The 21,556-nt window shown below is 44.8% G+C and overlaps 1 long non-coding RNA gene across 2 annotated transcripts; it reads right to left on the bottom strand.

Moving 5' to 3' along the window:
- Positions 1-3,015: 3,015 nt before the first annotated feature.
- LOC111090040 lies at positions 3,016-13,751 on the bottom strand. Of its 2 annotated transcripts, none has more exons than XR_005369973.1 (3): positions 13,683-13,751; positions 4,437-4,597; positions 3,016-4,341 (listed from the first exon to the last, which is right to left on the bottom strand). It is a non-coding gene; the product is annotated as an uncharacterized LOC111090040 (long non-coding RNA). The 2 variants fall into 2 exon arrangements; XR_005369972.1 differs by having other exon boundaries at positions 13,609-13,694.
- Positions 13,752-21,556: the final 7,805 nt, after the last annotated feature.

Genomic DNA, 21,556 nt, shown 5'->3' with positions numbered 1-21,556 from the left:
ATTCAACAAAGCATACATATATAATCTTTTCAAGATGTTATTTGCCTTTTTCCCCATGTCATCTTTTGCACTGATGCTGCAAAAGCAATGGTGGGTAAAGATTGCTGGTGGCTTAGCTTGAATCATGGCACCAAAAGTAGTCACTATTGTCTTCACCATCACACAGAGTAATACAAAAGCATGTTACTTAAGAATGTCCCCGGAGCAGTAAAAGTTATTAATTTTATTACTTTGCCACCCTTGACCTGGAAAGTACTCATGAAGTGTTTCTACTGCATAGCAAATGCTAATCGTACCAAGGAAAAGCATTTGTGCAACTGAGTTGCAAGCTGAGCTAGCTGGTTTTCTCATAGAACACCACTGTTAACTTAAAACAAGTGATGAGCGAATGATAATTATTCAGGCTTAGGTATTTGAAAGAAATATTTCCAAAAAAGGAAGTGAGGTAAGCATATCTAGGAAAACAACTGACCACATTGGCTGCCAATAATAAAATTCGAGCTTCCAAAAGTAATTAGAATGAGATTGGTAGTGATATTAATAAATGTGATATTTTTGTATTGTACAAGGAAATGTGTCAACATGTGGAAGATCTGTGTAACTCAGTGAACTAATATTTTCCAAATGACTAACATATAAGTGACAAAGTCTAAAGTACAAGATTTTAAGGTAATCAAGTATGGAAAATTCCTTGGTATGTTTTTGGATTCCACGTGGCAACTAACTTTTAAGAAACTACTACTTGTCAAGTTTTGGTGCAATATCAAAGAAGGATATTCACAATTATCTGAAAAAGCTGTCAACATACTTTTCCCTTTCTAAACTATATATCTGTATGCCCTGGGTTTCCCATACATTCTTCAACTAAAAGAACATATCACAAGAGGCTAAGTGCAGAAGTACATAGGAGAATATAGCTTCCTTCTATTAATTTTCTTAAGGTAGACTTCAAAGAGGTTTCCAAAATGGAAAATGATACCACTCTTCCCACTAAATTTTTCTTTGGAAATTATAGTTATTTTTCATAAAAAGACTTGTTTTCACCAGTAATGAGTTTACTCTTGTCATTTTTAAATGTTTTAAAATGTTTTAATTTCTCCTATGGTAAGTATCAGTAAATTTAACACAAAAATGAAAGCTTTTTAGGGTCTTCAATACTTTTTAATAGTGTAAAAGGTGTCCTGAGACAGAAAAGTTTCAGAATCCCGAGCTAGGACATTGTTGGGTGATTCCATCTTGGCCAGTAGGATCTGAGAAAAGTCTAAATGGACTGGAGTGGTCTTGGAGTTGAGACAGCTGTCTTGCAACCATGAGGAGGCAAGCTGAGCATTAAAGCCCAAATAGCTAGAACTCAGGTCCCACCCAACCCTAAAGTCCAAGTGATGACCATTGCACTCTATCTCTGCTCATGATGAGAACAGCAGGTAAAGACCTAAAGAACCTGAAAGGTAACAAAGGTCTGTATAGATGTTAGCTTAACAGCAGGTGTCGTGACAGCCTACAGAAGTGGTGAGAGAGCATGCAGGAGCCATGGCATAATCAGCCTCAGTGGATTGGCCTGCAATTTTGTAAAATCTGGAGAGGGTCTGTAGTGGCTTGAATGGATCATCCCCTTCCTTACTCCCCCTCTCCCACCAACCAACTCAGGCGCATCTGGAACCTCCGCAGGTGACTTGGCTTGGGATTAAGGTCCCTGCAGATTCAATTGATTACTTAAAATGAAGTTGTAAGGACTTGCGGGTGGGGGATGGTGTATGTGTATGTGTGTGTGTGTGTGTGTGTGTGTGTGCTTGCTTGCACGCATGCGTGCTTAAAACCAATGACTGGTGTCCTAAAGATGATGGAGAAGAGAAGGAGGCAGAGGTTATAGCAGTGTGGCTACAAGCCAAGGAATGCAAGGATTTCCAGGGGCCACCAGACTCGAGGAAGAGGCAAGGAAAGATTCCCCGAGAGACTTCAAAGGAGCACTGCCCTGTTGACATGGTGAGTTCACAACGGTGGCCCCTAGAACTGCGAGAGAATGAATTTCTGTTGTATGAAGCCACCTGGTGATGGCAGCCCTGGGAAATGAGGACGGGGTTCAAAAGAGAATCCTCGTGGTAATTAAAGTCAGGCAAACAAGCTGAGAATCTAAAGCCTAGAACCAGAGATGAAAAAACCCATTTCTTGTCTTTGAGTCCAAGCTTAGCATGCTTTTCATGAAGGAAAGTAAGCAGCTGCTTTCTATGGCCACCCTGGAAAAGGAAGGGAAGCGGCCGCCTGGAAAGCCTTCCACCAGGAGGCTGGTTCTGATTTTAGTTCTGCCTCTTGATTCCAGTTCTGTTGGGCCTCTGGGCTTTAAGCAGGCATCTTCACCATCTGGTATGTTAGTTTTCTCATGTTATTACGTAAGGGTAGGTTGGACCAGATGGGCTGTAAGATACCATCTCGCTCTAAATGGTTTATTTATGGTGAGGAAAATTTTCTGGAGAGAAGAGAGAGGTTGTATTGTTCTAGTGGATTATCAAGTAATAGGGGTTTTCTCTTTGGAACTCCGTGAATAGGATCGATCAACTACAGGCTGTGTAATATCCCTTCAGGCTGGTGGCTTACCCAGGGGAGTCAACTACATGCTAGGTAACAACCCTTTAAAACAGGAACTGCCAAATTCGAAATGCCTTCAGAAACCAGAGAGTAACATAAGGAAGTCAAACATGCTGGGTACAATCAAATAGGAGTGGTGGGGACTAGGGCACAGACTGGGTGTGATTACACAGTAGGTGTGTGTGTGTGTGTGTGTGTGTGTGGTGGTATTGGGAAAGGGAGGCCCTTGTGTCTTTACCAGGAGGCAATCATCGCTCAGTTCTGGCCACTGTTGCCAAACAGCGATGTGGGCCTAGAAGTGCCAAATCCCCAGATTTGTAAAGGAAGCCAGAATTTTCACGTGAAGTCTCTCAAAGTCTAAGCATTTTAGTAACTGAATTACAATTTAAAAAACAGCACCGCTGGACAAACAGGACACTTCTTTGACTCACGATGGTCCCTGGAGCTACCAGTTTGTAATCTTTGCTTTAGGACCTTGGATTCAATGTTTACTAAAACTCATAAACAACTAATGAAATACCCAAGGGTATTAACATCCCTTATGTGATCATTTATATGGAAAAGAAAATTATTTCAGGGGTTGTCTTAAGAATACGTGATATTATCTCCCTCTTGTGGTTAAGGAGCCAAAAGGAAACAAGTTTCCATTACATGAAGGAGCTGCAAACACAGCTCAGATTTAGAACTTAGATTTCCTCTTTACCTGGTGTTCCTTCTATCACCTCCCTCTGCCCTTCAAACTGAGGAGAAGGTACCAGGCAAAAGCTCTTTGCATGGACATGTCCACATGCATGTGGATTTGGGGACTGGAAGCAGCCCAAAGGTATAAACATTATCTTAAGAGCAACGGTAAATTGTATCTGAACCCTGTTAAGTAGCAGGAAAAGAGAATGGGAAATTTGGTGTCAGTTCAAGTTATCTTGTAATTACAGGATGTGGTTGAAATCGTAAGGACTAAAATATCAGAAGAAGTAGAAAAGGTCACATGAAATAGTAGTTGGAAAATGACCAGAAAAGCAAAAGGGAACATTTCAAAAAGGGATTCCAGAGACAATTCTGTATGGTCACTATTTCTCACAGATAACAATATCCAAACGGTTAATCTCGTGTGTCCACTTGAGCGGGCTAAGGAATGCCCAGATAGCTGGTGAAATGATTTCTGGGCGTGTCCTTAAGGGGGTTTCTGGAGAAGATGAGCATTTGAATCAGTAGGCTGAGTAAAGAAGATTGCTTACCCCCAATTAGGTAGGCAACTTCCAATCGGCTGAGGGCCTGAATAGAACAAAAAGATGGAAAAAAAAAAAAAAAGAACAAAAAGATGGAGGAAGGGGCGAATTTGCCATCTGCCTGGGCTGAGACACCCATCTTCTGCCGCCCTCATGCCTGGTCCTCAGGCCTTTGGACTTGGTCTGGGACTTACACCATTGGTTGCCCTGGTTCTCTGGCATTTCAGGTTTTAGCTGGAACTATCCCACCAGCTTTCCTGGTCCCCGGCTTGCAGATAGCAGATCGTGGGACTTCCCGGCCTCCATAATCACGTGGGTCAATTCCTCACATCGTAATAAATAAGTCCCTCCCTCTCCCTCTATGCGTATAACATATCCATAAATAATACACACCCATATATACTCATATACCACCGTTCCATTCATTTGCTTACTAACTGCTGTTTGGGCATTATTATGATCCAGGTAATATATTAGCAACCAAGAGACAACAGTGGGCAAGACAGACATGTTCCTTTTCTCCCAAGGCTTCCTGTAGAGCAGAGGAAACAGACACATAAATTAGCAGGAAGTATGGACCCTAAATACTTAAGCCCAAAAGGTGAATTAGCACTTGCGTGCACTCACCTGCCAAATATTTGAGGAAGTATCATCTTGTTTACTTTCTCACATTTTGCTTCTCAGTGGAAATATTAGCAGTGTGCATCGTAATCCTCTGCTTAGACATGTAAACTTGGATTTGAGGAATGAGGCTAAGAGTGGCATCTTAAAAAGTGGCATTAGAGTAACTGGAAAAGAAGTAAGAAGACCTGGGTTCTGATCTTGTCTCTCCTACTCAAGAACCATTTGACCCTGGGCAGGTCACTGGACTCTGAACCTCAGTTCCTTTTCTTATGCAAGAGTCTCAGCCTATCTTTCAAGATGGTAAGGATGAGTTAATGATGTGTGCAATAGAGCATCACGACCTAGAAATACCTCTTTGGATGGTTAGCTTTATTATTATGATTTCCTTGGTTCTAAAACAGATTGAAAGGATATTTTGTATACAAAGAGCAAATCAATGTAAACTATAGACCAGAGTTAATAATAACGTGTTATTAGTCAATTGTAACAAATGTACTGCACAGGGGTGTGCAAGATGCTAATAACAGGGGAAATTGTGTGTGCAGAGGGGAAGAAGGAAAATATGGGAACTCTGGGTACATTCTGCTCAAGTTTTCTGTAAACCTAGAAGCACTCTAAAAAAATAAAGACTGTGCATTAAAAAAAAGATCAAGGGCACCTGGTGGCTCTGTCAGTTAAGCGTCTGCCTTTGGCTCAGGTCATGATCCTGGGGTCCTGGGATTGGGTCCTGCATCAGGCTCCTTGCTCAGCAGGGAACCTGCTTCTCCCTCTGCCTCTGCCTGCTGTTCCCCCTGCTTGTATGTTCACTCTCTTGCTCTCTTTCTGTCAAATAAATAAATAAAATCTTAAAAAAAAATCAAAAAGTTCTTGAGTATCACCAATCTGTTAAATTTATAATCTGCCAAGGGAAAGTGTATCTGGTTTAAAGAATAAGCTGAATTTGTTCACCTTGTCAGTCTGCTAAAAGATTTTTTTTTCTCCAGATAGAACAAGAGTGAGCTTTGGCCCAGCCTCCCTGGTAAATCATAGATCACACCTCACTGGGGTCAGCTAAGTGTGGTTCCCTACGCTTGCCAACAGAAGGCACTCACCTTTTGTGACCCGACGTGCAAATATATCAGGTGTCAGTCTCCCCCACTATCAGAACTTCGTGGTAACTTCACCTAGACTAGCAAGGGTGCTCAGTATCCGAGGACTTGTGTCTCCTCCTGTCTGAAGCCCTGCTGCTTCTATCTTCAAAATGTGCACAGCACCATTTAAAACAAAGTGGTGCTTCCCCTTTATTTGAACTCACTTTGGGAGCAGAGAAGCTTTATTTTTCTAATATAGGAAGAGGGCAGTGGGAAGGAAAAGTTCTTAAATGTTTCCCACAGGATACATGCTTGGTCACAAAGGTTTGTTTTTTTTGTTTTTTTGTATTTTGTTTTTTGTTTTTTTTTTTTGTTTTTTGTTTGCAATGTTTTTATAGTGTTTTCCAATGCTTTCAACTGCTGAGATGAGTTAATAAAAAGGAGATTACTGTGTAATGCCAAGTCTCAGTGGTCTGAAATTAACTTCCTCCTCAAGCCAGGTACGAACAAAGTAAAGATTAAACTGTACTGTTTTAGAGTAGGGGTAGAGGTCAAAATAAAGTTTGGCATCATCAGAAGAGGCAGGAAATCCTCAAAAAAGCCCCCCCACCCCTTTAGCTTGATAAATTGCACCTTGTAGAGAGCACAACTAAATGAGACCTCCCTCTTTTGCCACATCTTTGTTTCAATGTCGTCCTCTTACTGATACCACTTCCTCCACTACCCATCCTTCCCTCATCACATCCCAGGACTGCTTGTTCTGAGCAAAGCCCAGTTGACAGCAATCTCCCTGGGTTTTTATTTGAAAGGGCTATTTGGTCTAGTGAACTGATTGGATGACAAGCCTGGGGACTCTAGATGACCATTCCATTCCCCCAAAGTGTGCCCCCCTACGTTCATTTCTGAGAACTCTTTCTGACTTCTCTCTTGTCGAGTCCACTCCTGTTTACTCACCATAGTCGTGTTCTGTGAAGTCACCATGAACAATGAATTACTGAATCCTGAACCACCCCTTCCAGGGGAGATACAGGGTTAGGTTCCTGGGAGCCTTTGGCCTTATCAAGACATAATCAATACACAATCAATCAATCAATATATATATATATATATATTTTTTTTTTTTTTTTTTACCTAGTTTTACCTGTGTTTTTGTCTTGGAACAGAAATACACTGTTAAAATACACTGGTGATTCATTAACATTGAACACACTGTGACAGCACCGTAATCCAAGCCTGAACCGAGCACATCTAACCCGTGTTTTCCCCATTAGGCGCATCACAGCCTTCTTGCACTTCGGAACCCTAGACACCACCTTGGCCTCACGTGTGGGGCAATTTTAAACAGTGACATTGGCAAGAAAAAAAGCACAGAAATGTGAAAAAACACAGCAGTCTGAAAGCATTTACAGTATGAGAGCGGAAGCAAGAAGGCTGAGCACTGCCTGGCTCAACCTCAGTGGGGAATATGCACGTTGGGAAGCTCAAACTTTTTGCTGCTCTGAGCATGTGCGTGTCCAGAAATGACCATGACAGCCCTGCAAGTATTGCTTCTGGAATTACAAATAAATCCCACTGAGCAGGAGAATTTACAGATATGGAATCTGAGAATAATCGAGCTCCACGGTACTTACCCCCCTTCTGTTCTCCCTTTCTTTCACCTCACAGCATCTCAATATTCTCATTTTTCATATGCTAAAAAAAAAGTCCGCCTTCTGTTTCCATCCAGTTACTGCCTCGTCTCTCTGCTCTTCTCAAAGCTCTTGTGAGAATGTCACGTCCTCATCCCGAGAGAGAAGTCCTCATTGGCTCTCTCCACTTGTCATCTCCTGCTTCTTGCCATATCCCTCAGGCTTTTTCACCCCCAATGCTCTACTGAAAAACCGCTCTTGCTAAAGTTGGTCATGGCCTTCGTTTTATCAAGTCCGTGTCCTTGTCTCCCATGACCTCAATGAAGCATTCAGGACCATGAACCAGTCCCACCCTTGAAGCACTCACCTCCTGGATTCTGGTCACCATGCTCTCCCACTTTTCCTCCTCTGGGGGTGGTTAGCCTCAGTCTCTCTTTTTTGACCATCTTATCTTCCTCTGCCTGACCGTAGGTCATTACTCCTGCTTTTACTCTCTCTAGGTGATCTCCTCGCTTCCATCATTTCAAGTAGACCACTCATGGGCTGATGATTCTCAAATCTATGTCTTCACTCCAAATCACTCTCCTGAACTCTGGACATACATCTAACTCCCAACTGCACGTGACCATTTGAGGATCCCATGGGACACCTCAACGTGTTTAGGTCAATGTGTCTAAAGTTGAGACATCACTTGCCACTCAAACTGCTGGTTCTGGGGCACCTGGGTGGCTCAGTGGTTGAGCAACTACCCTTAGCTCAGGGCACGATCTCAGAGTCCCGGGATTGAGTCCCACATCAGGCTCCCCCCAGGGAGCCTACTTCTCCCTCTGCCTGTGTCTCTGCCTCTCTCTGTGTCTCTCATGAATAAATAAATAAAATCTTAAGACAAATTAAAAACCAAAATGCTGGTTCCTGTGTTTCCTGGAAGACAAACATGGAAGGCAAGATTTCTCTCCCCTTCCCTTATCTCACAACACAGCTACCGCTCTGTTGCCTTGATGTCTCTAAATCCATCCACCTCTGATCACACCACTGCCAGTACTTTGGCTCCAACATCCGTGGTCTTCCCTGAGAATTATTGCAGTAGCCTCCCAGTTTGTCTTTTGATTTTTTATCTTGTCCCTCTTCAACTGCTCCCCTGAGAATGATCTTTCTAAAGTTCAAATCTTATTACAAAACTGTCCTGCTTAACGTCTTTCAACAGCTCATCACTGTCTCAATCTAAAATTCTAACTCCTTATCATGGTTCTTAAGCAGCTCTCCAGCCAAACCTCTCACCATCTCACACTTGTGGGTCTGGCCCTCCATATTATGCTTGTATGGAGTCTCTGCAGGTCCCTAAAAACACTATTTGCTCTTCACTTCAAAACTATGGAAGAGCTGGTGCCCCCTAAAACTCTCCATAACCCTATCCCTTCCTCTGGGAAATAACCACTCAGCCATCTTAGAGGTCACTTTCTCCAGGAAGCCCTCCATGGTATACCCTCCCCTAGATCTATATTTAGGTTTCTCCTATGTATACCTTCGTCACACCCTATCTACCCTAATTGTATGTATCCTGCTGTCCTTATGGAAATCTACTATGTCTCTTTACATCACTAGACTGGACATTCCCAAGGATAGGGAACAGATCTTGTTTATCGTTAGGTTCCTGGTTCCTAGAAAAGGGCCTGGTGCATAATAGGTACTCAACAATTGTTGGCTGAGTGAATAAGTGACTGTATCTGGCTCTCATTTTAGACTATTTTCTCTTGTAGCTCCTTAAAAGAGACTGAATAAAATATGGGGTGCCTGGGTGACCCAGGCAGTTAAGGGCTGACTCTTGATTTTGGCTTGGATCATGTCATCACATCTTCTTTGACTGACTCCCCTTCCCCCCTTATAGGACCCTGTGGTTACCGCAGGGTGACCCCGATAATTCAAGATACTCTTCCCATCTCAAGATCTTTAACTTAATTATATCTGCAAAGTCCCTTTTTCCATGTCAGGTAACCTATTTATAGGATCCAGGGATTCGGATGTGGAGCTCTTTGGGGGGCAGTTATTCACCCTACCTCAACATCACAAGTATAGCTGCTTTCCATTATTGAGCCTACCTCTTTCGAGAGTGATTTTTCTTTAGTGAACCCCTCCCCCGAACCTTTTCTCCATTAAATAGTGCAACCTAGTTTCGAGGGACCACCTGTTTCTGCCTACCTCTCTTCTGCAGCTAGGAGGAATTCTCACTGCTGGCTATGTATTAGAATCACCTGGGGAACTTTAAAAACCGATCTAAACCAGAATCCACACCACATCAATTAAAATCAGAATTTCTAGAGGTGGGGCTCGAGCACTTGGCCGGCTAGAGCCTGTCTCCAGATGATCTAATATGTAGCTAGCTCTGAGAACTACCACAGTAGAGCTTAGTGCTGGCCAACTCAGAGCAGGAAGCTGAATCCAAGAAGGAAAGCTTATCTATAAAGATAAATGGCAAGAAAATGAACTTTGAAGTTGTTTATCCCTGGTTTAGCATCCTTGCTTGTGCTGTGTCTTAGCTGCACGGCCTTGGGCAGATTGCTTGATGTGTCTGGTCTCAGTAGTGTGTTTCGGGTAATACTAACGGCTCCCATATTGGTTGCACAATGACAGTGGAGATCATGAATGAAAGCCCTTGGCTGAATGCCGGCAGGACCCCAATAGAGGGCAGTGTAGCCTTCTTTGCAACCTGCCTGCTTCCTGCCTTGAGAAGAGGTTCTCCAAATAATAGAATTCCCTTGGCTCTAATTTTCCAGAGAAGACTGAATTTGCCAACTTTGGTTATGTCCGACTTCTACTGCCTTCTTGCTGTTGCCTTCTGTCTTCAATCCTGGGGTCTTTTTGCATCTCTTGAAAATGCTGAGTCCAAGGGGCAGCAAGGAAAGTCTTCTCTGATCTTCCAGTCTGGTTTCAGAAGGTCAGAATGTTCCTGGGTCTCTTGGCTGATGTCAAGCAATTAAGCTGTCCACTGAAGAGGGTGAGTTCCGCCCTTAAAAGGGTTGAGGGTGGAGGGCTGAGAATTTCAATTTGAGCTCATCATACGAGAAGTTGAAAACATGGCTGTGGAGGAGAAATATTTTTAATGGAAAGAGTTCGCAGGGAGAGAAGGAATGGGCCAGACTGTTTCCTATTGAGGATTGGCTAAAGCAGAATAGTCCCTGGTGCTCCTCTCCCTTCCTCTACTTCTCATTCTTGAAGGTATTAGTGAGGGCAGACAAGATGGAGATGATTCAGCAATTGGAACCAAGTGTGTTTGGCCGGCCCGTGATGCCCCTGACCGCTGTGTCGGGTTAATAGCGTTAATGGAAAGCGTTCCCGGATTGAATGAGGGAGGAGGGCCTGGCAGGGTCACTTTCCATTGGGGACTGCCAAAAACTGATGTCACCAAGGGCTTTCATTTGCTCTTAGGCTCTACTTCTTTTAGGTGCATAATAATGGAATAATCCTACTGTGCTCGTTTTGCCAAAGTTGGTTTCTCATCAGTCATTCAGGTAGTATCTTATTTTCACAAAGCCTATTATGTTGTCCAACTCAATTTTTAAAGATTATTTCCACGTCCTAGTCCTTGCTCATGAGTCAGCAGGCGTTGAGCAAGTACCTGTCGTGGCTGAACATCGTGCTAGGTGCTGAGGGGGATAACCAAGGACATCCAGGCATGGTGCCTGCCACGGAATCTAGCTGGGAATGTTCAGAGTCACACGCACGGAATGACATGAGGGAGATGGCTGTTAGGACCTTGTGGAGCTGGGGGGAGGGTAGGAGGGAGGTTGGGGGCGGTCACTGAGCTCTCTGGTGGCCCAGGAAGACAGCATGGAGGAGGTGAGCCCTGAAGATCGTGAGTAGAACTTAGGGAGAAGAATGGCATTCCAGATGGGGAGGTGCCATGGGTCAGGGCCCCCGAAATGGGTCCAGGGCAATTATGAAGGTATTAATACCAAAAACCAAAAATGTAAACCAGCTGTTGGAGGTCCCTGGTCCCTAATATCTAGACAACCTCAACACGTGCACCCATTCTGCACCATTCTCAAGGTTTCTGCGTCTCCTAAGTGGACATAGCTTCCTAAGGTCACCCCAGGCATCTGTGCCTGTAACGCTCAGCAGTGTGTGCATGTGTGTGGCATCCTCGTCCTTGGAGAGAAGTTCCCAGGACCACAGGATCGGAGCAGCCGGGGAGCTGTGGCTAACAAGTAAGGAACCCCTACCCCCCGCCCCCGCCCAGCAAGTGCCGCTGGGCGTTTCTGCAGCCTTCCTACCCTTTTCCTCTGCCACATGCTCAATTTATTCCAAATGGATTCTGCAGCATCTGTGCATCCACAAAGCTTATTGTCTCCTGAGGAGATGGAGAGATGCCCAGCTGAAAACTTTGGGACTGGCAGCTGAATTGATGGGCCTATTATCTGGTTAAAAGATTGCAGGCCAAGGGTTTAGAAACTCCCAGGGCCCATCTGGCCTGGGGAAGCATCTGGGTCCTGCCGAGTCAGTGTGCTGCAAGAACTTTAGGGCCTGCCCTCAACCAGGACAGGCTGTCCCCTGGGCGCTTGCCCAGATCAATAGCGCAGGTGTGATGGCTAATTTGGCCACAGCGATGGAATGGCTGTGGGAGAAGGGCCCAGTGCTGAAATGCTGGCATGAGAGTGGCGCGTCCTTGATTTTGTGATACTTAGCAAATTACCAAGAAAAGCCAAGGCTGGGTGTTCTGGGGGCATAAGGAACACATGGAAAGAACACTGGAAATTCATCTTAAAAAAAAAAAAAAAGATTCTACATTAAAAATTTCCCTTCAGAAGGGAAGAGTGTAACTATTCACATTGCATATTTAAAATCCTGACGAGTGGCCTCACCACCTGTTTTTTTAATTTTAATTTTTGTTTTTTTAAATATTTTATTTCTTTATTCACAAGAGACACACAGAGAGAGGCAGAGACACAGGCAGAGGGGAAGCAGGCTCCATGAGGGGACCCTGATGCAGGACTCAATCCCAGGACCCTGGGATCACGACCTGAGCCAAGGCAGATGCTCAACCCCTGAGCCACCCAGGTGCCCCAACCCAGCTGTTTTTAACAGAACTCTATGTCCCACCCATTGGGAAGATTTAAATGTGATGAATAAGGTCCATGATGTATATTTTGGTTAGCACCTATCTGAATGCCGAGTCTTTGGGTGCAATTAAGTCCTTTATCCCTTTTCCTATTCCATCAAAGTTAACTCCTGGCCGAGTGGGTCTAAGCTTTATTGAGTTCAAGAACTGCGAGGCTGGTGGGCAGGGAGGAAGCTTAGGCCAGACTAGGCCCCAGAATTCACCATTTTATTGAGCAACCCCAGACAATCCTAATGAAGGAAGTCCATAGATCGTGATTTGAGATAGAGCAGAGGATGACTGGGTGTATGGTTTACACACTTGAACTTTAAATAAAGTTGTAGTTCATGACCTGTGACATCTGACCTTGACCTGCTTTCTCTAATCTAATTCTCTATGAGGTGCAGCGGCAGATATTGTTTTATGGCAAAGACTCTAAGACTTAGAGCTGCTGTGATCTGTGACTCCCAGCTGGGGAGCATGCAAAGGTTGGGACCTCTTGGCCAGTGCTCTTTCTGCTAGCCTCTGCCAATCCACCTATAGCCCACGTGGCCTGAGGGGTGATGGCATCAGCATTTCTTCCCATCTCTTAGTCTAGGGACTAAACTGTGAGAAGAGAGAGAGGAAATGTTTCTCTGTACTGTTACGTTAGAACTAAATCTTCAGGCAGAGTGAGGCTGTGCTTGATAAGTGTTCAAATGTCCGGTCAGTTCTACCCAATGCTTTAAGCCAGGAGGGAAGAAGGGTCTAGAGCACGTTGCTCCTGCCTGGAAGGTGGCAAGACCAAATAAAAGTCACCCCAAATGCCGCCTACCCCTTATGACCAACCACACACACAGCTATGCCCCAGTTCTAGAACTCCCTCTACCTCCTAGGAAAGAGTCTATTGGTTGAAGAAAACTTGTCTTCAGTGAGATCAAGTATAGTTAAAACGTCTGAAAATGGAATATTATTCCCAAGAGTGATGGATTGGCTTAGCCGCTGTCCAGAAAGCAGGAAGAGAGGACTTGGGGGGAAGAGTAAGGGACTGGGCGCAGAGAGCCAAGTTCCAATTCCAGGTGTGCTGGTGAAATAGAAACAGTTGTCACTACTGACCGGTTCCCGGGCACCTGGTGCTGGACTCCCCACAATAACTCATGTGTTGAGCATCAGTGTCTCCATCTGTAAAATGAAGACGCTGAGGCTCAAAAATGGCAAGGGCTTTGGCCCAGGCCATGCTGCTAATGAGCACCAGAAGCAGGATTCTCACCCAAGCCTGGCAGCTCTCATGCCTGAGCCCTGGAGTTTCGACCTCCGTGAGGCCTTGATGGTGAGATGGAAATGAAATCATTAACCCAAATATGTCCCATAAACCATGTTAACCAGCCTTAGCTCAGGTCCCAAACCTGGGAGCAGTCCTTGATTCTTCTCTTCCTCTTGCACCCCACATCCAATCCTCCAGCAAATCCTGCTGACTCACCCTCAAATAGATCCCTAATCCAATGAATTTTCCCCTTGCCAGTACCCTCATCCTCTCCTCCATTGTCCCTCGATGATTCTAGAACCTTCTGTCTGGCCCCCCAGCCTCCAGCCTCGGTCCCTGTGGTCTTCCCTCAACAGCGTGGCCATGGTGCTTCTGTTCAAATATAGCTCAGCTCTTGTAACTCCTCTGCTTAAGACTCTTGAGTGGCTCACCATTGCACAAGAGTAAAAGTCAAGGGCCTGTAGTGGCCAGCGAGTTCTGTGCTCTTGCCCACTGGACCCTGACACTCCTCTTCTTCCTTGGATTTCACCTTCCTCTCACTTGCTCTGCTCCAGTGTGTGCTTAGGGGTGAGGGAAAGGCAGACGGACAGGCCTGGCCCACTCCCAGTTCAGAGCCTCTGAACTTAGACATCCCTGCTACCCAGAGCTCCCACCCTCCCTCCTTCTCAAATATCTCCCTCTCAGAGGGGATTTCCTCAGTCCCCCCTGTTTAAAACTGCACCCCTCTCACAACACTCCCTGCTCCCCTCATTTTATTTTTCCATATCTGAGATATGTGTCTATGTGTTTTTGAAATTGTGACAAAATTAACGTGCCACCCAACTATTTTTAAATAGAGCTCAGTGGCATCACGGTACATTCACACTGTTGTGCAACCAACACCACCATCCAACTCCAGAACTCCTTTCATCTTGCACAAGCGAAACTCTGTCCTCATTAAACAAATATCCTCTCCCTTCCCCCAGCCCCTGGCAACCACTACTGTTTTTTGTTTTTTTTGGTTTTTTTTTGTCTCTATGAATTTGACTACACTCGGGGTCTCCTATAAGTAGAATGAATCGTATAGACTCTGCCTTTCTGTGACTGGCTTCACTTAGCATAATGTCCTCAGAGCTCATCCACGCTGTAGCGTGGGTCACAATTTCCTTCCTCTTAAAGGCTGAATAATAATCCATTGTGTGTATATAGCAATTAACATGGACTCATGATGATTCAGGAAATAGCAATGCCAGCCACCACTCATGGATCGAACACCACTCTGTGCCAGGCACCAGGATAAAGCGTCACAGTCAACAAGCCGGTGGTACTATCTCTCTCTCTCTCTCTCTCTCTCTTCTCAAGTAGGCTCTACACCCAGCATGGAGCCCAATGTGGGGCTTAAACTCACAACCCTGAGAGCAAGACCTGAGCTGAAATCAAGAGTTGAATGCTTAACCAACTGAGCCACCCAGGCACCCCAAGCTGGTGGTATTCTCATAGATGATGAAAGCAATGCTTTAAAAGTTTAGTTTACCCATCCCTGTTATACAGCTAGCAGCCGCAAAGCCAGGACTCCTGTCTCAGTAGCTAAAAATAGTTTTTTATAATTTTAAAGGATTTAAACGACTCCTCTATCCCACCAAAGGAAAAAAAAAAAAAAAGGAAGAGCAATTTGCAGCAAAGACGATATACAGAGTGCAATGCCTGAAATTTTTTCTATCTGGTCCTTTCCAAAAACAATTCGTCTGTCAGCAACCAGTCCTTTATCAGGGAGGGAGAGCATTTACTATCTCGCCTTCCTTGACTCATTCTAACCCTCAGATCTGTATTTCTAAATATCCCCCCCAAGAGATTTGGTGCTTGTCTTTTATTATTCATGAGAGACGCAGAGAGAGAGAGAGAGACAGAGACATAGGCAGAGGGAGAAGCAGGCCCCCTTTGAGGAGCCTGATGTGGGACTCAGTCCCAGGACCCCAGGATTATGACCTGAGCCAAAGGCAGACGCTTAACCCCTGAGCCACCCAGGTGCTCCTGTTTTGTTCATGTTAACACCGCACAAGTGTGGGCTTTCTCCAGAAAACCCGAAGGACCTCTCTGTGCCCCTACTGAAAATGAGCAACATGGAGTCTTCAGCTTTTGCTTGCTTCTCTTTTCATTGACTTTCAGGGTTCATGGAAAATTTTCGGGTGCTGAGGATTTCTGAAAGCCTCATCACTTAAGAAGAGAGTGGTTTGTAAAATGAGTCTTATGACTTGAGGATCATATTTGTTGCTAAGCAGTAAACATGCAGGCATTTAAATAATGCCCTGCTTTTGCAGGATCATGTTTCTGGGAATGCCAACCACCCAACACCTAGAAGTGCACTTTGAAGTCACAGGTAAGGTCTCTAGGGGCATAGCTGTAGTTTACTAGAAGCAGGGACAGACAAGGACACATTCTTGGACCTTGATCTAAGCGGTGAGGATTCCTTAGGGAGTGGATTAGCAGCCGCAAGAAATGACAGCAGACTGCAGTGGGGATGGGCAGGGAGGCTAGAGCGGCAGGCTGACCAGCTTCCCAGCACAGCAGGCTGAAGCCACAGAGTGTGCAGCCAGTGTCTCCACACCTCCCAGGGGCACCCAAGGGAGAGAAGCCCACAAAATGACTGATGCCTTCCACAAACTGGGGCATAAGGAAAAGAGAATAATTCCTGTTCTGTACAGTGCGCCAGAGGCCAAGTTAAAAATCAAAATACACATGGAGTTCTCAGTTGGATTCCAACTTAAAAATGGGACCATCATGCACTAGTTATGCACATTCTGCACGTGGACATGGAAAAGGAGACAGGAGAATTAAAAAGGCCAATGAAGGCAGTGAAATAAATAAGGAAACGTGTATCAACAGACCTCAGGTGTCAGGGAATATGTTCAAGGTCACCAACCTAGTTATTGACAAAACCATCCTTCTCTTGACTATCAGGTTGGTATTGTTCATTTTCCCCCTAGAGTAGGGGTTGGCAAACTCCAGCCTGCAGGCCAACTTCAGCCTACCACCTGATTTCTGAATGGAGTTGTATTGGAACCCAGCCCTACCCATTAGTTTACTGTTGGTCCTGCTGCTTTTGTGTGACAATGACACAGTTGCAACAATGATATGTCGCCCATAAGGCCAAAAATATTTGACTCTCCAGCCATTTACAGAAACAGTTTGTCAACTCTTGTCTTATACCATAGATCTAGATGTTAGTCCTGACTCCTACATACTTCACATTTCCAAATATTTTCTCATCTCTGAACTAGACATGATGATATCTATGATTGGATTAAGGATCCATCTGGAAATGTATATAAAATGCCCATCGTAGTTTCTGGCATATGGCTGAGGCTCAAAGGCTGATGCAAGTGACAGAAACCCAATATTCTCTCTAATAAGGAGGGAAGTCACTGGTTCATGCAGATGGGAAGGAGAGTAGTGTGACTCAGAGGGCTGAAGGGGAGAATGGGCACCTAGGCTTCCGGACCAGAGCTGGAGGTTGAGGTCACCGGGACTCACTTTCTAACTCTCTTTCTGTGTGTGTGTGTGTGTGTGTGTGTGTGTGTGTGTTGTCTCTTGGTCTCTGTCTCTCTCCTTTCCCTCTCTGCCTGGCTTCATTTGCAGGCTGTCACCTCCATGGCAGAGACCATGGCTGCAGTAGTCCAAATTCAGATCTTCCCCCCTCACCTGTCTCCCCCCGCCCCAAAAAAAATTTCTATTTTCTCCCAGCTTGCAAATATCAATCCCATAGGGGTTCTTTGGCTGTTTCAGTCTAGGCCATGTTATGGGGTCTACCCTTTGATCAATCTCTGATGTCCAATGGTCCACCAAGATTTGTGCTCCTTTTCCCAAATTACAAAGCTCTGTCTGGGAAGCAGCAGCCCAGAGAAGGACTTCCTTTCCCAGCCCCTCTTGCATCCAGATGAGGCCATGTAACTAATGTGGAATGTGTTATGAGAGGAATGTGAACAAAACTAGTATGTGTAACTCCCCAGGCATGAAGGTTATGGAACACCGCACCTTTTCCACCCCCTTGGTCCCCTTCTGTCAGTGGATATTAATGCAGGGATTTCTTGGGAATATTTGTTGAAGGAGACCATGGCCGTTGATCCCTGAATGACTGTGTGGAGCAAAACCACCTCCTTTCCCAATCTGATCTTGATGGCTTTGGACTGTTTATGTGAGCGAGAAATAAACTTCTTTTGTAGTTGAGCCATTATACATTTTGGGACCTGTTTGTTATAGCAACAGACCTACTCTAACTAAAAAAGCACTGTGACTGGATGGGCCTGGCCTCATACCCATTCTTGTGACACGGGAATGGAAGACAGAATCTAGAAGAAAGAATCCAGAAGAAGGAGAGTGAAGAAACATATAGGAAATATGATACATGAACAAGGAAATAACTAGTATAATCTACAACAATTAGTAACTAGTTTGTGATTTATTACCATTAATAAAATGTTCACAATGTTTCATCATCACAAATAGGGGCTTAGTTTGAGCCCATGGTCTGAATGAAACCATTTCATCAGTCCTATAAGCTTTCTCAAGTTCCCTCTCGATGGAAGATTTTGTCTTATAATAAACAAAGACCTGTTCCAAGGAATCAGAAGTGATGCTCTGGGAGTCATTGACCACCATGCCCTACTGATCTCTTTGCTGGGGGAGCAGAAAGGAATTGCTAATGGACTTTCTTAGGACCCCAAACATCCTGAGGCCTCTCTTTCTCTCTCTCTCTCTCATGGCCTTTATTCCATAGGCAGGACCCAAGGGCCTTTAGATGGTATTCTGACATCAACTGGTTTACTGAAATTCAATTCTGTCCTTACTTCCTGGAGTTAGCATCAGACTCCACAGGTTTGAGGGTACAGTCCCTGAATAGACTGCCTCCACTTCAGTTCCCAGGCCACCTGCACTTCTGATCAATAAACTACAGGGGCACCTGGGTGGCACATTTGGTTAAGTGTCCCACTCTTGGTTTCAGCTCAGGTCATGATCTCAGGGTCGTGGGATCGAGCCCCACATCAGGCTCCATGCTTAGCTCAGAGTCTACTTGAGATTCTCTCTCTCTCTCTCTCTCCCAATAAATAATCAATCTTTAAAAAAATAAACTATAAATCTGTAGGGTTCTCAGAACGCCTCACATTTGACCATTTACTAGAATGACAGAACTCAGGAAAGTACTGTACTTATGATTTTAATTTTATTATAAAGGATGCAAGTCAGGACCCATCAAAGAAAGATACACAGGGCAAGATCTGGGAGATCTTTTGTGCCCTCTCCCTGTGGCATCAGGGCATGTCATGCTTTTGACATATCAATGCATTCATCAAGCACAGTGGAAGCACACACAGACCCACCAAGGATCCATGTCAGAGTTTTTATTAGGGTTTCATTATATAGGCACAATTGATTGAATCATTGGCCATGTGATTAAACTCAATCCCTAGCTTTCCTCCTCTCCCCAGAGGCTGGACTGACTCACAGCCCCAACCTTCTAATCATACAGTTGATCTTTCTGGTGACCAACTCCCATTCTGAGTCATCTTATCTTTCAGTTCAAACTCAGGTGTGATCCAAGAGGCTCATGAGTAACAAAGACATTCCTATTACATGGAGAATTCCAAGGACTTTGAGTCTCCCTCCCAGGAATCCGGGACAAAGGTAAGTCAAATTCTCAACTTTATAATAGATGGGTTATCTATACAAAGGGTTTTTTGTTTGTTTGTTTGTTTAGAGTTGGATAAATTAAAGTCTGTTTTCTATTTAATCTGGTGAATTAATGTCAAGAAATAAAACAAGGGATTACAATGAGGGTATTGCTGTTAGAAGATTGCCAATGGATTTAGCATACTGTTTTGTTTCTTTGTTTTTTTTAATTTAAATTCAATTAATTAACATATAATGTATAATTAGTTTCAGAGGTAGAAGTCAGTGATTCATCTGTTTTCTATCAGAGATGAAGCTCTTCCAGTGAAACCAGAACAGAGTCTTCTGTACCTTTCCTATACACATGAAGCCTTCCACTAAGCAGCCTTCCATCTTAGCAGAAATACCATTTGAACACTTTGATTTTCATATGGGAATGTGATCTCTACCACGGACCCATGTGGTTCCCAAAGTAGATAAACATACCTGTGATCCAAGCATATGCTACTACTACTAACTGCTAACATTACTGAGTGCTTACCATGTCCCAGGGACTGTATAAAGAGTGCCATGGACATTATTTTGTTGTGACCAAGATTGCGAATCCAAGAAACCACCAAGGAGCTGACACCGATGCAAGCGCATGAGGGTTTATTAGCAAGCTCGAGCTTGGGTCCAAGTATACCCGACTCAGCGGAGCAGGGACTTGGACCCGAAGTGGGTTACAGCTGGGTTTTTTATAGGCTGGTCTAGGGGATTTTCAGAAGGGGTGGAGGAATTTCTCAAGTTCTGTTTATATTCTGATGTGGGGCTTTCAAGGGCATTGAGCTCTGTTCTCATTCTAATATGGGACTTTCTACCATGGAAGTGGGCTCTGTTGTCTTTCTGATATGGAATTACCTGCCGAGGACATTGAGGACATTGTGCAGTTTTTCCCATAAAGTTCAGCTCTTATTCACAGGGGCCCAAGATGAATGTACTTGTGCTAATGCTAAACTTTAGGTGGGATGGCCTTAATTTTTCCTGGCCTCCACATTTCCCCCTCTCAGAGGAACCTAAGGAAGGACCCAATCATGGGTCCAGGCTGGTCTCAGAGTGAGCCAGTGGGAATGATTAAATCATGATTCAAACCAATCTTGTTGCTGTTCTCGCTCCCGTTTACATCTAGCCAAACCTTTTCTGACTTTTGCCATAGATTCCCGGACTATTCCTGAGTGGTCAGTAAAGAAGCATTACTCCTCATTTGGGGCAACACATAACCCCCCCTTGCTTGCAAAAGCCTCTCTACAGTTAAGATGCTCCCATTTTGGGGATCCCTGAGTGGCTCAGCGGTTTGGTGCCTGCCTTTGGCCCAGGGCACAATCCTAGAGTCCCAGGATCGAGTCCCGCGTCGGGCTCCCAGCATGGAGCCTGCTTCTCCCTCCTCCTGTGTCTCTGCCTTTCTCTCTCTCTCTGTCTATCATGAATAAATAAATAAATCTTTAAAAAAAAAAAAGAAAGATGCTCCCATCTTTTTAACCCTTACTTTTATTTATTTATTTTTTTTAAAGATTTTATTTATTTATTCATGATAGTCATACAGAGAGAGACAGAGAGGCAGAAACACAGGTAGAGGGAGGAGCAGGCTCCATGCAGGAAGCCTGACGTGGGATTCGATCCCGGGTCTCCAGGATCGCGCCCCGGGCCAAAGGCAGGCGCCAAACCGCTGCGCCATCCAGGGATCCCAACCCTTACTTTTAAGGCAAGGCTGAATTGGGTGCACATTTTTAAATGGCTAACGGGGAAGCAACATTAGTGGGGTAAGTGAGAACGGCACAGTCTTAGCTTTAGGGGGTTGTCCTTGTCTGGTTGGCCTTTCCATTCTGGAATAAAGTCCTTGAGAATGGCTCAGCTGGTCAGATGTGGGTGTAGTGGACCCAGGGAGTAATCCTGTCGACCTTGAGAGCGGTGTGAGTGGTCAGGATCATGATGTAGGGTCCCTTCCAGAGAGGTTGAGGTGTCTGGTGTTGGTATCTCCGCACATACACCCAGTCACTCGGCCGGTATTGATGGGGGCCCGGGGGTGGCCCAGTCTCATAGAGGGCCCTCAGCTTAGGCCACACTTGCTCATGGGTTCATTTTAACATTTGGAGGGAGAAAAGGAGTTGGTGATCAACTTCAGCAAGCACCTCGGGTTTTAAATTGGGGATAATAGGTGGAGGAAAACCGTACATGATCTCGTAGGGAGTCAGTCCCATCTTATATGGGGAGTTCCTCACCCTATACAGGGCGAAGGGGAGGAGAGTCGCCCAGTCCCCACCAGTCTCCAGGGCTAATTTAGTTAAGGTCTCCTTTAATGTTCTGTTCATCCTCTCTACCTGTCCTGAGCTCTGGGGCCTGTATGCACAATGTAATTTCCAATCTGCCCCAAGTACTAGTGCCACTCCCCGTGTTACCTTAGAGACGAA

Source organism: Canis lupus, chromosome 15 (genome assembly GCF_011100685.1).
Source record: "Canis lupus familiaris isolate Mischka breed German Shepherd chromosome 15, alternate assembly UU_Cfam_GSD_1.0, whole genome shotgun sequence".
Taxonomy (NCBI): domain Eukaryota; kingdom Metazoa; phylum Chordata; class Mammalia; order Carnivora; family Canidae; genus Canis; species Canis lupus.
This window is presented reverse-complemented; position numbering and strand designations above follow the sequence as displayed.